Genomic DNA, 18308 nt, shown 5'->3' with positions numbered 1-18308 from the left:
TCTATGCCACTGCTACAATAGAATACCATAGACTGGGTGGTTTAAAAACACAGAAATTTATTTCTAACAGTTCTGGAACCTGGGAAGCCTAACATCAAGTCTCTAGCATAGTGTGTAAGAGCCTGCACACCTGCTAAAATTGCTATCATTAATAAACCACCAGACAAGTGTTGGAGAGAATGTGGAGAAAAGGGAACCTTAGTGCACTGTTGGTGGGAATGCAGATCGCTGCACTGACTGTGAAAAAACAGTATGGAATTTCCTCAGAAGATTAAAAATGGAACTGCCTTTTGATGCAGTGATTCCATTGCTGGAAATATACCCTAAGAATACCAAAATACCAATTAAAAAGAATTTATACCCCTATCTTTATAGCAGTACTATTTATAATAGCCAAGATTTAGAAGCAGCCTAAGTGCCTATCAGTAGATAAGTGGATTAAAAAACTGTGGTACATTTTTTAATGTACACAGTAGAATACTATGCAGCAGAAAGAAAAAAAAGAGCTCCTACCCTTTTGCAACAGCACGAATGGAACTGGAGACTATTATGCTAAATGAAATAAACTAGTCAGTGAAAGACAAATATCATACGATTTTACTTATATGAGGAATCTAATGAGCAAAATAGAACTAGAGGCATAGAATCATGAAACAGACTGACAGCTAGAAGAGGAGAGAGGGAGTTGGGACTGATTGAAAGAAGGCAAAGAGATTGGTCAAAGAACACAGATGAAGGACCCACCGACATGAAGAATGGTATGGAGATTGACTATGGAAGTGGGTGGCAAGCTGAGTGCAGAGAGGAGAAGGAGGAAAAATTGGGCAAGTGTAATAGCATACACAATGAAACATTTAAAAAAAAACCCTGCTTCTTAGTTTACATGTAGCAGTTTTCTCTCTGTGTCTTCACATGGTGAAATGGGAAGGAAAATGGGAGCTCTCTGGGGACTCTACTATAAAGGACAAAATCCCATCCATGAGGGCTCAGCTCTCATAGCCTAATTACCACCCAAAGACCCACCTCCAAATTTGGAGTTAGATTTAACAAATTAATTTGGTGGGGGAGACAACATTCAGCACCTATGATAACTCCTTGCAACACTGCCTACTACCACACTAGAAAGTTGAAAATGAACACTTGTTATATTCTACTCAGTCTTAAAAAATAAATAGAATACTCTAAATCGCTGATTGCCATTTTTTTACTCCAGGGTTTAACATATAAATATATTTTTAGAATTTATAGTGATTTTCTTTCTTGGCCAATGTTTGATCATATCAAATAAGTATTAGGTATATATTATTGTATTGTGGATAGTTCATAGTTACTGCAGTCCCTTCCTTTGGATATAATTTATTCCCAAATTCAGGGACCACCCACTGAGGTAATTAGGCAATTCGGATTCCCAGCTCATTCTTTCCTCATGACTTAAAAGTGGACATCTCAGTTTACAATCTGAATTCTGTGAATACAGAGAAAACGCAGGAATTCTTTAAGATGTTTACCAAGCAATGAAGGGGAGAATAACTGCAAAGGGGAAGCAGAGAATTCACTTATTTGATATATTTATATCTGACTGGGTAAAACACTTGGAGAGAAATGATAAAGAGCAGATTTGCTGTAGCCTCAAGGGAAGAGGAAAAGGAAGCCTAGTGGTCTTTTTCATTTCTTACTGATGTGATTAAACAACTTGATCCTGGCTTTTCACTAACTTTCCTCAAGAAGAAACCAATTGGTGGCAGTTGGGACTGTTGGCTTTATCAGGTGGACACCTGCTAGGAGCTAAACTGAGAAATGATTAATTTCAAATGTGTCAGCAGCTGTCAGGTGGTAACAATTTCATGTCATCTTTAACCTAAGTTGGAAGCAAACCAGGGATATAATAGTAAAATTGTTTAAGAATCTATAGCTATATCATTGTCTATTACATAAACATTTTGGTCACTTTCTCAATTTCAGTGTTTTAATTTAAAAACATCGGGTTATCCTAGACAGTAATCAATGGACAATTTGTAAAAGGGTGTTGGGTTGCCGTTGTATTGATCGTGTCACATGGACTCTAAAATGTCTGTACAAACAATAAGCTTTTGAATTGTAACTTTAACTGCTTTATATAAACAAAATAGTGTGGCACTGAATGTGCCTTTTAACAATTCCTAAGTGTTTTTTTTTATTGTGAGTGTTTAAAATCTACAAATCCTATATTCTTACTTGCCAATTAGAATTGAATATTTTTCTACCTGTATCATTCTCCCTAAGAAAGACACTCTTTGGCTTCCTTCAGCTCTTAAAGTGATAAAAAATAATCTCGTTATAGGGGATTAACAGCAGTTTAGCTATGGCCTCCATCTCTTTCTCCAGACTCATCTTCCTGCACATTCCCCACACTTACTCTTTTTCATCCTCTCTGTTCTTCTTTCAAGTCCTGAACCAGGCATGTTACCTTCTTTGGAAAGATCTTTAACCACACTGTAGCTTCTGATAAAACAATCCTCTCTTCCTTCCTTCTTTAACAAATTACTGTCTGCTCAGGCTTCAGAGTTCAGTGCAAGAGCACTCCCTCAGGGAAAGTTCCCTGAGATTCCTCCCTAGGTCAATGCCCTATTGTAAGCTCTCACAGGACCTCTTTATCCACTGGTTTTGGGGCTGTTATGGGTTATTGCCTTTCTACCCCACTAAAAGCTAAGCTCTGGGAGAGTAGGGGGCTGGCTCTTTTTTGTTCATCATTATATCGTTAGCACCCAGAACAGTGCACAGTGCATATTTGTTGAACAAATGAGTTCCAGGGAAGTAAGTAATTGAATGTCATTACAGAAATCATTTGGTATGTGTGAGTAAGTTGCATTTGAGTTTGATATTTACCAAGGCATCATTTAAGGTAACCTCAAACCAATACAACTAACTTCAATTTCTCTCACATCATTTGTCTTCCGTTCTGTTATTGGTTGTCAATGGGCAACTGTGTTTCACTTATCATGAAATAACAATGCAGTATATTTGTGGGGAAAAATGCACAGGGAAGCAAAATCAAGAAAGCAGAAGTTACTTCTCGGGTATAATTACCAGACCCTCACAAAAGAAATAAAATTAGAGTAAATAAATAGAAAATAAAATATTACAATGAAATAAGAATCCCTCATTACTATTAAAAATATAATAAAATTTTATTGAAATGGGGGCAATGTATCTTTCTAAACCTTATGCAAAACTCAAGAATTTTTAGGTAAGAGGAGAGAATAGAGGAAACATACAGTGAGGAGATGGCTATATATATGCAGCAGTGGGCTTACACTAACAATATGAATGAATAAGATGGCAGAACTCTGTGTGTATGCATGTGTGTATGTATGTGTTGCGAATTTCATGATAAGGTGTTTTGTATTTATCCTGGGAGAAATTCGGAATCTCTATCATTTTTGTTAAAAGGGTTGAATCATTAATCTAGAGAAAATAGGCAGAAATACTGGCAGCACAGAGACACACAAAATTTAGTACACTCTGTTATCCCTCTGCTGGAGCCTCTTAAAGGGCCAACACACAAAATTTCATTTGCAGCCACTTACTCTGGGCTCTAGCAGAGGGAGGAAAGAGTGGACTACAGATGCTTGAGGAGTATCTGGGGTTGGGGGCTCTGGGGGGCAAACTGAAAGAACAGCTTCCAGATTCCCTGTGCTGAGTCATTACTCATACTGCAGGAGCCATCTTTCTCAGGCAGAGCACTCCTCTCCAAGTGCCATCAGCCCGAGGGGAAGGAAGAGCCCAGCCCACTGGAATTACTCTGCCCCACCCTGTGAAGCTTAAGCTTGTCTGCTGATTACAGCTTAATTAATTTAGCAACTGATCAGTTTGACTACTAAGGCTGAAAATACGAAGCAGCCAAAAGGGAAGACAAAGATACAGAATCCAAATGAAAGAATAAGAGAATTATCCAGAACAACTAGATGACATGGAGGTAAGCAAATTATCACATAGAGAGTTCAGAGTAATAATTATAAGACTACTCAAAAGCATGAAGAAAGACATAGAAACCATAAAAAGAAGCAGTCAGAAATAAAGAATACAATATAAACAATGCACTGGAAGGAATAAACAGTAGGTTATATGAAGCAGAGGATCACATCAGTGATTTGGAAGACAAGGTAGAAAAAAAAAAACCCAGGCAAAGCAAAAAGAAAAAATAATTTTAAAAAATGAGGAGAGCTTAAGAAACATTTTGGACAACATGAATCAGAACGTACCATGGGGCTGCCAGAAGGAGAAAAGAGCAAGCAAGGGATGGAGAACATATTTAAAGAAACAATAACTGAAAAACTGCCCTAATCTGGTGAAGAAAAAAAACGCTCAAGTCCAGGAAGCTCAGAGGGCCCCAAACAAGCTGGACCCAAAGAGGCCTACACACAGACCCATCACAATTAAAATGACATGGCTTAGAAACAAGGGGAGAGTTCTAAAACCCAAGAGAAAAGCAGGTAGTTATTTATAAGAGAGCACCAATTACACTGGCATCTGGTTACTCAACAGAAACATTTCAGGCCATAAGGGAGTGGCATGAAACATTCAAGGTGATGAAAAGCAAGGACCTACAACCAAGGCTACTTTACCCAGCAAGGCTATTATTTAAAATCGAAGGAGAAATAAGGAGCTTCCCAGACAAGAGAAAGCTAAAGTAGTTTATTAACACCAAACCAGCACTGCAACAAATGTTAAAAGGCTTGGGAGGAGGGGGAGGGGGAGGGGGGGTGGGGGAGGAGGAGGAGAAAACAGTTTAACGATAAAATGGCACTACATACATATCACCAATAATAATGATCCTAAATGTAAATGGCTTAAATGCTCCAACCAAAAGACGGAGGGTAACTGAATGGATAAGAAAATAAGTCCCATATATATTCTGCCTCCAAGAGACACATCTCAGACTGAAAGATAAACAGAGACTAAAAATGAAGGGGTGGAAAAAGATATTTCACATAAATGGAAAAGAAAAAAAAAAGCTGGGTAGTAGTACTTGTATCTGACAGAATAGACTATAAAACCAAGGCTGTAGTAGAGATAAAGACACTACATCATAATAAAGAGAACAATCCACAAGAGGATATAGCCCTAGTTAACATTGATACAGCCAACGTGGGAGTGCCTAAATATGTAAAGCAAATGTTAGTGAACATAAAGGGAGAGATCAACAGAAATAGTGTCATAGTCAGTTTAACACACCATTGACTTCAATGGATAGATCTTCCAGGTAGATACTCAACAAGAAAACACTGGCCTTAAATGACACACTAAGTCCAATGGATTTAATAGGTATCATCAGGGGTGTATTTCACCCCAAAGCAGCAGAATATACACACTTTTCATGTGCACATGAAATGTTTTCTAGGTTAGACCACATGTTAGGACACAAAACAAGTCTCAATAAATTTAAGATGATTTAAATCATATCAAACATCGTCTCTGAGCAAAATGTGATGAAACTAGAAATCAGTCACAAGAACACTGAGAAAAACATAGAAGCTAAATAACATTATTAAACAATGCATGGGTCAACAATGAGATCAAGGAAGAAATCAAAACATACCTTGAAATAAATGAAAATGAGGACACAACAACCCAAAATCTGGGAAACTGGGAAAACAATCCTAAAAGGAAATTTATAGAAATATAGGCCTATCTCACAAAAACAAGAGAAAGTTCAAACAAACAATCTAATTTCACACTTAAAAGAACTTGAGAAAAAAAGTCCCAAGTAAGTAGAAGGCAGGAAATAATAAAGATCAGAGCAGAAAGAAACAAAATAGAGTCTAAAAAACAATATAAAAGATCATTGAACCCAAGAGCAGGTTCTTTGAAAAGATAAACAAGATTGACAAACCTTTAACCCAAGTCATCAAGAAAAAAAGAAAATGGACCAAAATAAACAAAATCAGAAATGAAAGAGGAGAAATAACAAATGACACCAAAGAATTACAAAAGATTGTAAGAAAATATTATGAACAACTACATGCCAATAAACTGGACAACCTGAACAAAATGGATAAATTCCTAGAAACATACAATCTTCTATAACTAAATCAGGAAGAATCAGAGAATCTAAGTAGACAGATTATACCTAATGAAATTGAAGCTGTAATCAAAATACTGCCAACAAACAAAGCCATAGATCAGATGGCATCACAGGTGAATTTTACCAAACATTCTGAGAAGAAATAACACCTGTGCTTTTCAAACTATTTCATAAAATTCAAGAGGAGGGAAGTCTCCCAAACTCATTTTACAAGGCTAGTATTATCCTAATTCCAAAGCCAAATAAGACACTATAAGAAAAGAAAATTATAGTTCGATATCCCTAATAAACATAGATGCTAAAATCTTCAGTAAAATATTAGCAAACCAAGTAGAGCAATGCATCAAAAAAATCATACATGATAAAGTGGGATTTATTCCAGGAATGCAAGGTTTGTACTACATTTGCAAGTCCAAATGTGATGCAACACATAGACAAAATGAAGGATAAAAACTGCATGATAATATCAATAGATGCAGAAAAAACATTTGATAAAATCCAACACCCATTTATGATAAAAACTCTCAGCAAAGTGGGAACTGAGGGAACATATGGAAACATAATAAAGGCCATATATGATAAGCCCACTGCCAACATCATAGTCAATTTGCAAAAACTATGATCGTTCCTTTTAAGGTCAGGAATAAGATAAGGATGTCTGCTTTCATCTCTCTTATTCAGCATAGTACTAGAAGTCCTAGCCACAGCAATCAGATAAGAAGAAATAAAAGGCATCCAAATTGGAAAGGAAGTAGGAAAACTGCCTTTATTCACAGATGATATGATTCTATACATGGAGAACCCAAAGATTCAAAGAAACTATTAAAACTAGTAAATCATTCAGCAAAATAGCAGGATACAAAATTAATATCGAGAAATCAGTTATATTTTTATATGCCAATAGTGAACTAACAAAAAGGGAAATCAAGAAAACAATTCCATTCACAATTGCTTCAAAGAGAATAAAATACCTAAGAATAAACCTAACCAAGAAGGTAACAGACCTTGTATTTGGAAAATTATGACACTGAAGAAAAAAATTGAAGATACAAATAAGTAGAAGCGTATACTATGTTCATGGATAGGAAGAATTAACATAATTAAAATGTCCATACTATCAAAAGCAATCTACAGTTTCAAAGCACTTCCCTCAAGATTCCAATGACAAATTTCACAGAACTAGAGCAAATATTTAAAAAAATTTATGTGGAATCACAAAAGGCCCAGCATAGCAATAGTAATCCAGGGAAAGAAGAACAAAGTTGGAGGCAACCCATTACCTAACATCAAACTGTAGCGGTAAGGACATGAAAATCAAAACAGCATGGTAATGGCATAAAAATAGACACAATGATCAATGAAACAGAATAGAGAGCCCAGAAATAAACTCAAGCCTCTATGGTCAATTGATATTTAACATAGGAAGCAAGCACATACAATGAGCTCAAGATAGTTTATTTAATAAACAATGTTGGGAAAATTTCACAGACACATACAGAAAAATAAAACTAGACCACCTTCTTACAACACACACAAGAATAAATTAAAAATGGATCAAAGACTTAAGTGTTAGACCTGAAACCATAAAAAACACTGAAGAAAATGTAGGCAGCAAAATCTCAGAAATTGTCTGTAGCAATTTTTTATCAAATATGTCTCCTCAGGCAAGAAAAACAAATGAATAAATAAATAAATGGGACTACACAAAACTAAGTTTTTGCAGAGCAAAGGAAATCATCAATGAAATAAAAAGACAACCCCACGGAATGGGAGAACATATTCACCTATACATCTGATAAGGGATTAATATCCAAAATTCACAAAGTACTTTCAAAATTCAACACCAAAAGAACAAACAGCCCAATTAAAAAATTGGCAAAGGACCTGAATAGGCACTTCTCCAAAGAAGACATACAAATCGCCAAAAGACAAAGATGTATGAAAAGATGTTCAACATCACTAAGCATCAGAAAAATGCAAATGAAAACCACAATGAGATACCATTTTACACCTGTCAGAATGGCTATCATCAATAAATCAACAAACAACAAGTGCTGGCAAGGATGTGGAGATAGGGGAACCCTTTTGCACTATTGGTAGGAGTGAAGATTGGTGTAGCCACTATGGAGAGCAATTTGTAGATACTTCAAAAATATTGAAAATGGATCTGCCCTTTTACCCAGTGATCACACTTCTGGAAATATATCCCAAGGAACCCAAAACACTAATTTGCAAGAACATAAGTACCCCTATGTTCACTGCAGTGTTATTCACAATCGCTGAGATATGGAAGCAGCCCAAGTGTCCACCAATAGATGAGTGGAGAAAACAACTATGGGACACTTACACAATGGAATACTACTTAGCCATAAAAAAGAAGAAAATGTTATCCTTTGTGACAGTATGGGTACACCTGGAGAACATTATGCTAAGTGAAATAGGCCTGTCAGAGAAAGAGAAATGCCATATGATTTCTCTTATATGTGGAATCTAAAAGAACGAACTGAACTAATGAGGACAATGGAAGCAGACTCATAGGTGGAAAGCAGGATGACAGCTAGTGGTGGTGGAGGTTTGGGGTGGAGGGATTGAGGAAAAAGAAAAGGGACTCGTGGACATGGACCACAGTGTTGGTGATTGCTGGGGAAAAGGAGGAATAAGGGGACTAACAGATAATGAAAAATACAGTAAAGATTAAACATAATAAAAAATATATAAAGACGAAATTAAAATGCTTGAGTCATCTCTTAAATGTTACTATAATCTGGTAGACTTCTAGAGTGAAATTAGCATAATTCTGGAAGTCTTAAGAAATTGTATTTTCTATTGGTGGGACCACTTTATTTGACAAATACATTTGCCATAACCTAAATTTTTAGTTTAGACCTAGATAGGAAACCATAGTATCGGAGTAAGATCACAAATGTTTGCTTGACCATGTTTTTCTGTAGAACAGGATATGTGGGTTACAATGGATTTGGCCATTACTGGTTATGGTCCCAGGGAATACTGTTTCAGAGCAATTGCTACACAAATGCTCCAGTACTTTCATCTAAAGACGATGCCAAAGCTTCGTGTGCATTTTCTAAGGGCCCATAAAATTTATTTTAGTAGCTGAGGTGTCAAATCAATAGATAGCAGCCATATGACTATGAAGATACAAATTCAAATGAGGCAATTAACTTTCTAATCTATCCATTTCACATATACATTATGTTTCTCTCACAGTTAATATTGCATCCTTTCAGTAAAATGGTTCAGACACACATTAGCTTATTGTATTTTAAAGATAGTATGATATTTCATTTTGGTTTCATTTTGGAAACCACCGAGTAGTTTCCAAAAACTGTCAGCAATGTAATTTTAAACCATATGTTTCTGTTTGCTATCAATTGCATTGAAAAGGATATATAGTAATTCTTTACATTTGGATTTTCTACTTCAGATTTGTAGTAAATAGCTTGTGTTTCATTTAGACTTACATAGAAGTTATTATTTTATTTTTATGGTATTCTTTCCACTACCATTTAGTCCCCTTATACTCTCCCTCCCCATAGCAATTGCCACACAGTTTTAAATTTGTTTTTGTGATTGTTTGCCTACAATTTTAAATTATGACTCAAATTGCATTCTGACCAATTGATTACTGGAAGTCATTTGTACATGGTTTGAAGCAAAATAATATGTTTTTTAAAAAAAATCCCTGTTATACCCAACTTGTTATTCCATCTGTAAGCTTTTTAAAAATCTTTGACTTTTTAAATTAATAAGGCAGCTCATTAATAAGTCAGATACATGAATGAATTATTTAAATAAACTGTCTTCTTGTCATAGACTTGAGTTTTAATATATTTTCAAAAATAACAGTTATTTTCTACCTAGTACTTCATTATACTTATTATATATACATACTTATACACATATAATTTTAAGTCATTCAAATTTCTATTGTTCTTTTTAATAAAAGATACTTAATAATAACTATAAAAATATGAAATATAGAAGTACAGACAATAATAATTAACTTCTTGAGAAGAAAAACTAAATAGTCAGGTTATTTGCAACAAATTACATGATAGAAAAACAATATTTTAGGAAAATAATTATTGTGCACATACCACATATAGAATTATAGGACATACAACTGAAAAAATAATGACCCCATATTGGAACTTTGCACAATCTAATATAATAGATATATCATCTAATACTTAACATAGACTACAAAAACTAAATGTTATAATAAACACTTTATTTAGTTAAAGCTGGATACAAATAAATGATAAGTAGAAGGTAAAAAAGTAACCAGAATAAAATTCATTTGTATAGTCAAAGAAAATATCACATGAATGGTGTGCCAGAGAGGGTATGGAAAGGAAGAAACTAAGAAAGCCATGTTTTTAGAATAAAAGATGGAGATTATGGATTACGAATTACAAATATCATTCCTCCAACCAGATCTCCAGGGGATGGTACCAGATGGCCAGGTGTGCAGAACTCTGGCACTGGCCCCAGCAAACAGGGACTGTTCCTGTTCTGTTGTGCATTTGCACATTCTGTACATTCATATTTATACCCTTTCCTTACTCCTTCTTTTCTCCATGATTTCTGGCAATTTTTTCTCCTTTAAAAGTCAAGTCAAGATTTCCAGGAACAGGTATAAAGGACACATGTACAAAACCAAAGCGGGTAGGGTCAAGGGCCGTGGAGCGGGGATGGCTGGGGTTCGGGGGAGCAGTGTGGGGAAAATGGAGACAATTGTACTTGAACAACAATAAAAAATGTGGAAATATAAATAAAAATGCAACGACAACAAAATAGAATGACCACTTCTGTGAAGACCTCCCTGACCCATTTGAAAGACTTGGGACTTTATTCCTCTAAATTCTAATTAACTCCAATTAGAACTGTTCTAAACCACTGCTTCTCAATCTGGGTTAGAGACTGGAATTATCTATGGAGTTTTAAATGTATTGACACCATGATGCCACTCTCAGAGATACATATTTAAGTGGCATGGGAGTACCTTGGGCATTGAGATTAAAAAAAGAAAAGGTTAAAAAAAAATCCCAAGTGATCCTAAAGTTCAGCAAGGTTTGAGTACCTCTGGTATATGTGTCAGTTACCATATCTGGGTTGTCCATACTCTGTGGGAAAATACAGATGTGTACATACTAGAGCCCCCTGTTCTCATGGCGCTGGTTGAAGACCTGAACTGTGTCCTGCTAAATAGCAGAGGCTTTACCATGACACCAGCTGAACTGAATTAGCAACTCTCTGATTTACTGAGGATCTGCCTTTGGACAAGAAATTTAATTTCTGCAATCTTCAACTTTCTCATAAATGTATTGGGAAATGAGATGTGTGGATGAAAAGGGGCTACATAATAAACTGACAAGCTCTGGAGGCCGGCTTGTGGGGGTGGGAGGGGCTTACAAACTCAGACTGCTAAAGTAACCACACAGGATGGTCTGAAATTTTAAATTCCCAACTAAAAGCAAGTTATGGTGGGTAGTCGTGTCCTAGGCTCTTATCATCTGTGATAAAGGTCAATCTTTACCTTAACTGAGGCCTTCTCTTGTCCTTTTGCATTGAAGATTACATACCTTTTGATTGTCAGGGTAATTTGGTTTTGTCAGGCCGCTCAGAGCACAATCTCCACTGGAGCAGACGACAGAGCCCCTCCTTGTTACTGTTATCATGTTAATCGTTAATTATGCATTGTTAATTGTTAACTGTTAACCATTGTAAAAGAAGGATGTGTCTATTTCTTTTACTCTTATCTGATTCCCTCCTTTGCCCTCTCCTGCTTCCCTAATCTATCACCAGTGTAACCCCTTTACTTTGTCCCCTTAGATTCTAATGCATAAAATTAGGCTCAGAACTGCCACTCGCTGAAGCATTTTCTGAATCCATCAAGATTTTGTTTCCCACCAATTGTCAGTTTGGCTCAAATAAACAAAGAAAAATTCTCTACAGGTTTAAACATTCCTTATTTCTAAATGTTTAGACATACAAACATTATATATATATTATGCATATAATATATAATACATAAACATTAAAAATTGTGTAACACAAAGGTAACCTGAAATAACTATTGTCATTATCTATCCGTTGTAATCAATTGAACATGCTTTATGTGCCAAGAACTTTTCTGAACCCTTTAATGTATTTCTTTAATTTTTAGAAAAATACTCCAAAGTTTTAAGTGAATTATAAATATTATTCACTCTCATTTTTCACGAGAAAATTGTGGTATGAAGGTCAAGTAATTTGCTCTAGAAAGCTGTTGAAGGTAACATATCAAGTTAGGAGGCAGAGTTGATATTTGAAACAGTCTAACTTCTGGTCTTGTGAATGACATCGGAATAATTTACTAAAAACCAAAAAAGGAAGTACAATATACTGTAACTGTATGTGATAAGTGTTACATGAGTGTCTGAAATAAAATATTTTACAAGTTGAGGAGGGAAGAATTATTTATATCCAAGAGATCAAGAGAGGATTCAGAGAGGAAGTGAAATTTAAACTACATTTCTGATCTGTTGCCAATATTGTGTGTGGTAATTTGTACACCCACCCTCCCTACACACACATATATTCAAACCACCTTATTTAAAACATGCAGAATAGTTACTCATGAGTTGAAGTGTTTTAGATAAGATGCAGAATTTCTTGGAAATATATAAAAAGCAAAAATTGAATAAGAATAAATGCAACTGTGTTAAGGGTCATTGAGTACACTGGATAACTTATTAAAGAGCAGAGAATGTGATTCTATTCTGAAATGAATATTTTAATCTTCCTAATATCCACAGAATGTTAGATGACCCTCAGGGAAGTGTTCCCTTTCAAATAGGAATGTCATTTTTTTTTCAATCCCGAGTAGAAAATTATTCACAATTGTTCAAATACTTATGCATTAGTTTCCTTTAAAATCAGGACAAAAGCAAGGATGTCCACTGTTCCTGGGCTGATATTATTACACTAGATATTGTAGAAACTATAACAGGATAAAAAATAAAGTAAAACAAAACAATAAAAGATTTAGAAAATAATTTATATTTACATTATTTGTATGTTATATAAAAAACCCAAAGGAATCAACCTTGTATCTTTTAGAATGAATAGATGAATTTGGTAAACTAGAGAAAGAGATTCCAACACTAATCTCTTAGAATGATAATCAGGAAAGACTGCATTTGTAATAACATTTAAGTAGGTTAGCATCTTAACTTATTACCATCTAAGTAACAGTGTTAGAAATAATATTAAAAAGAAACATACAGAATACATAAAAAAATAGATATATCAAAAAAGAGGAAGAGATGCTAGCTCACTGAATAAAAAGACTGATTTTGTAAAACAATTTGTTTTCTTGGTGACCATATAGGTTTAATGCTCTCCAAATCACTATCTCAATGGACTGGTTTTGGTAACTTAAAAAAGTACTGCAGAAAAAAGAGCACCCCCCACTGGGGGGCCGGGTCCACAACGCAGGGTCGTGTTCTGACTGGGAATGGAACCAGCAACCCTTTGGTTCGCAGCCCTACACTTAGTCCACTGAGCCACCCAGCCAGTGCAAGTACTTTTAAAGTATATATTTAAAATAAAGAAAATGTGAAATAAAAAGAATTAGTTCAGACATGTAAGTTTAATATAAAATTACAAGAATTTAAACTCCGAGGAGTTTGCATAAAAAGGCAGTACATAGGTTAAAAGATTATGAATAGCCCTGAAATAGACCTTTTAACATATGGGAACATAATACATAATAAAAGATGTTTTGCAAATGGATGATAGGAGCATTTATTATTCAATACATGGAATAGGAAAAATGGAGATTTTATATTATGGTATATTCCAAATTAAATGATGTGTATTTAAATAATTAAATTCAAAATTAAATCACAGAATAATAATACAAGTAAGTGTTTAACTCATGTTAGTGAGTTAGAACATTTACTGTTGACGATTCTATTATTTTAGAGTCAGATCCATTTGAAAGTGAATGATTATAAAAACTCTCTCTGGGGAGGAAGGGAAACATATATGTGCACATACACAGGAAACCCTGCATATAATTTCAGATAATTCATAAACATTGGGGAGGCGATAAATGTGTAGAGGATAAAGAGAAGTTGTAAATCCTGTATGATGGCTCTCTTTCCATCCCACAGCGGTAAAATTTTCTTTTAAGTAGCCCTGTTAGCAGTGCGTTTGGGTTCGTGTCTCCTGATAGAAAAGAACTTAGACCAGGGACACTGATAAAAGCACAGGCAGATTATTGAGGCTCTGCAGCAGGTGAGAACAGTGAGATAGAGCCCCAGGTTCCGCTCTCCCAACGCGGGGCCTAGGGGTTTTATGGCTTGAAAACGCGGAAGTTGCTGGGGTTAACCCGTCAGGGTGTAGGTGAACAGGACTTTCCTTTTCTGGAACACTGATGTCCAGGTATACGTCAGCGAACATAACCATTTCTGGATTGTGCAGCAGTTATGGGACACAGAATAGGGCTTTTCTAACCAGGTATTGACATTTTCTCTGTGATCTGTGGTTTGGCTTTAGATAGGGGGTTGGGGAGGACTTAAAAGAACTCAGGCTAGTTTATGAACCATTTTGTTTTATAGCTACGTATTGATAACTGCTATCATCTGTTAGGGCTTGACTCATAGAGAAATTTTAGGGAGTATTTTATTCTATCTGTTTCAGTCCCATGAGATTCCCCGAATTACATTAAATTCTGCCTAAGTTTTGGGATCATAGAAGATGAGAAGGTTATGGTTATGAGGTGGTGGGGGTGGGAGAAAGGGGACTGTCAGGTATCATTACAGGTGTATTCTCTTCATGTCCCTTCAACAGCCATATTCTCCAGAATAGTTCAAAAAATATTATAAATTAAATGTGACCTGCCAAAATTCACATAATGAAACCCTGTCCCCTAATGTGATGATATGAGGAAGTGGGGCCCTTGAGAGGTGACTGTGTCATGAGGATTGGAGCCCTTACAAAAGAGACCCCAGAGATGGCCCTTCACCTTCTGCCATGTGAGGACACAAGCCAAAGACTGACCAGGAAGCAGGCTCTCCCCAGACACAAAATCAGCCTGCGCCTTCCTTGATCTTGAACTTCTCAGCCTCCGTAACTGTGAGAAACAAATGTCTGTTGTTCATACGCCGCCTCTTCTATGGTATTTTGTTTCGGTGCTTTGAATAGATGAAGACAAGTAATGGGAGAACAACCGCATAGAACACAGACGAGAAAGAGAGATGCCTGTCAATTAGTAATGCTGCCCTACTTCTTTGGTTAATTAAATCTTTTGATTTTTTTTTCAACTTAGGTGGAAACATCCCTTTCCTGGAAATTGTCTTCTGAATTCCCAAAACTATGTTAAATCCTGTGCTATTGATCCCTACGTTACCCTGGAGCTTCTTGTCACACTTACGATGCACTTGGAATCTTCCTTTAGTGCCTATCTTCTCCACAACACCCCGTAGTTCCTTGAGAAAAAAAATGTCTTAAAAAAAAACACCACTGTTCCCTAGAGTCTATTCAATATCCAACACATTCTAGGTAAATGAATAAACAAATATTGACTAAAGAGGCTAGCATATACAATAAATTAGCATTTTCATAATTTCACATAGTTTTACTTTATCACTTGAAATTAGATCAACTACTCAGGTAGGCACTGACTCTTCCCTCTTAAAATAAAATTTGATGTCAAAAATGGAGAGAGCTCTAAAATCACATGAAATGTCTACAATTTAGGAATCACATTCATTTTGACATTGAAATAAGTTCAGTTTAATTCTTATAATGTCATGTAGTTCTGCTATCTTTTATGATTCTTTAACCATGTCATATAAACTGAGTGCAAATTATGGGCACCCCCAGTTCTATCCTGGGAACATCATCTGAGCTGGCACTGGATTAGTAGATCTACAAAATCAAAGAGAGTTTTGTGATGTGATAGACCTTTGGAATTAGAGGATGGAGTTTCAAAAGCCTCAGGCATGCTCATGCAATTTCTGGCAATGATGCACCACACTCAAAATAGGAATGGCAGGAGCAGTTGTACTGGGTTCTTTAAAAGATAACAATACTAGAGTTCGGACGACTTCCCCTATTATCAAACCATATCTCCATCCTCTTAACTAAGGGTGAGTTATTTTTTACCTCTAAGCTGTCCATTAGTGAATGTTTAGGCCTAAACAATCAGTTTAGGTCTCTACAAATTAATAGATCATTAGTTAATCAGCCAAGTCAAACACTTACAACTGAGCAAACACTTTTATCAGTCAATGCATGAGCACTTATTTTTGTAATTATTTTCTAGACTTTGACCCTTGTTTGTTTATATATAGAGATAAATAATATATATAATTATATAAATTGTCTATATATATACATATATATATAGTTCTATGTGTTACTCCATAAAATGTAGATTTAGTAGTAGTGTCTAGAAAATTAAGCAAAAAGCTTTTCATTGTATCTTTTTACTCCTACTAAAGAAAATGTGCTGTTGACTAAAATAGTTAACAAGAGAAAAGCAATTTCAGTATATTTTCCTTTGCATAAAAGGGGATGGAATTCAAATGAGATAAATGCTGGAGGACTTCAGAGAACAACATTTTAAAACAGAAAATACATAAAATTGGACTATATACAACATAAGTATTATGTGAATACATAATTTTACTGGTTTTTTTTGGTTCATTTCTAATGTATTTTCTGAATGTTTGATAGAGTTTATCCTTATACCATTTATAGATTGAGAATACATATTGTACAAGGTCTGAATAAGAATGGCCATAAAATGACTGAGCACAATGACAAACCAGAAAACCTTTTGTTGGCACTCTAGGAAAGATAAGAACTTTTGTTATGGTATTGGTAAACCAGCTCTTAAAAATGACAACTACACCACCCTGAGTTGTAGTGCAAATATTCTCACACCATCAACTATTTCAAGTATCCAACCATTTATCAACTTACTATTGAAATTCTTGAATATCTAATAATTATGTCCTACTGGGCACAAGGTGTATTTACCTGAACTCACTAGTTTGTCTTTTTTAAAAATGAAGACACACACAGAGTTTTAAAACTACAGTTATTTTGACATAAAGTGAATTCGTGGAGATCTAGTGATGAGATAGATCATATGTGATGATTGCTTAACAGTATTTCAACTATGTTTTAGTGAGTGTAACTACACGCTAACTCAAGTGGTACCAGAGTGAATGTTGAAGAAGCAGCTTGGACAGGGGGTCCTTTTCTGCGGAGTATATTACCCTCATGGCTGATTTAAAACTGCCAGTGCTGTCAGTGAGCAGAGTTGAAAAGTGATGCACAGTACAGCTCATCATTAGGTAACAGTTTCAACATACAAAGACAATAGATTTAAATAGCCTCAAAAATATGTTATAGTGATATTACTGAAAATATTTAGAGAGTGATGAGTCTTGGATGTTTATTACCTATGCTTTTAATATAATTTAATTATAAACTTATACAATTTAATTTTTAATAATGACTGTTTGACTAACCTGCAAAACTCCTGAAAATTTAACAATCAGTTCTACGAGGCCAATTCAAGTCCACTGAGCATTCCACTAACTTTTACCATCCTGAGCCCTTCGTCAATTATATGACAGCAATAGAAACACTTGGAATCACACAACAAACTGAGAAATTTCTACACAGAGAGAAGCCAAAGGGTCATTGTGTAAATCTGCCAAGACTTATACCTAAGGTCACTATCAGGACATCCCATGACATTTTCATTCCTCTCTACAAACAACAACAACAAAGCTGTTATTATCTGTCATTTTCAGCCCAGAGATATCATCAAGTTGAAATCCCAAAGTAATGATGTGGAGCAGAGGAAAGGGGGTGCAAGCCAAAACCTGTCACATCAGATACATCTGTTCTCTCTTATCTCTCCATTTCCTAAAAGCACCTGCTGACAAAGGGTGGTCCTGTGAAGAGAACCCAAGATTCAGAATGATAAATGCTCTAATGACTGGCTAGAGCTAATTGGGAGCAAATTGTTATTTCCTCAGTTATGATTTTGTTCGGTTCCAGATGCTGATATGCTAATAAAATAGATGTTCTCATTTAATCTCAATACTTTTTGAATGAGGTCTTATATTTTCAGTTTTACTAAGAGTCAACCAAAGCTTAGAGAAATTATATAACTTTCCAGGATCCTCAGATAATAAATAGCAGAGTAAGA

The sequence above is a fragment of the Artibeus jamaicensis genome, unplaced genomic scaffold (assembly GCF_021234435.1).
Source record: "Artibeus jamaicensis isolate MK-2021 breed Jamaican fruit bat unplaced genomic scaffold, CSHL_Jam_final contig_518, whole genome shotgun sequence".
Taxonomy (NCBI): domain Eukaryota; kingdom Metazoa; phylum Chordata; class Mammalia; order Chiroptera; family Phyllostomidae; genus Artibeus; species Artibeus jamaicensis.
This window is presented reverse-complemented; position numbering follows the sequence as displayed.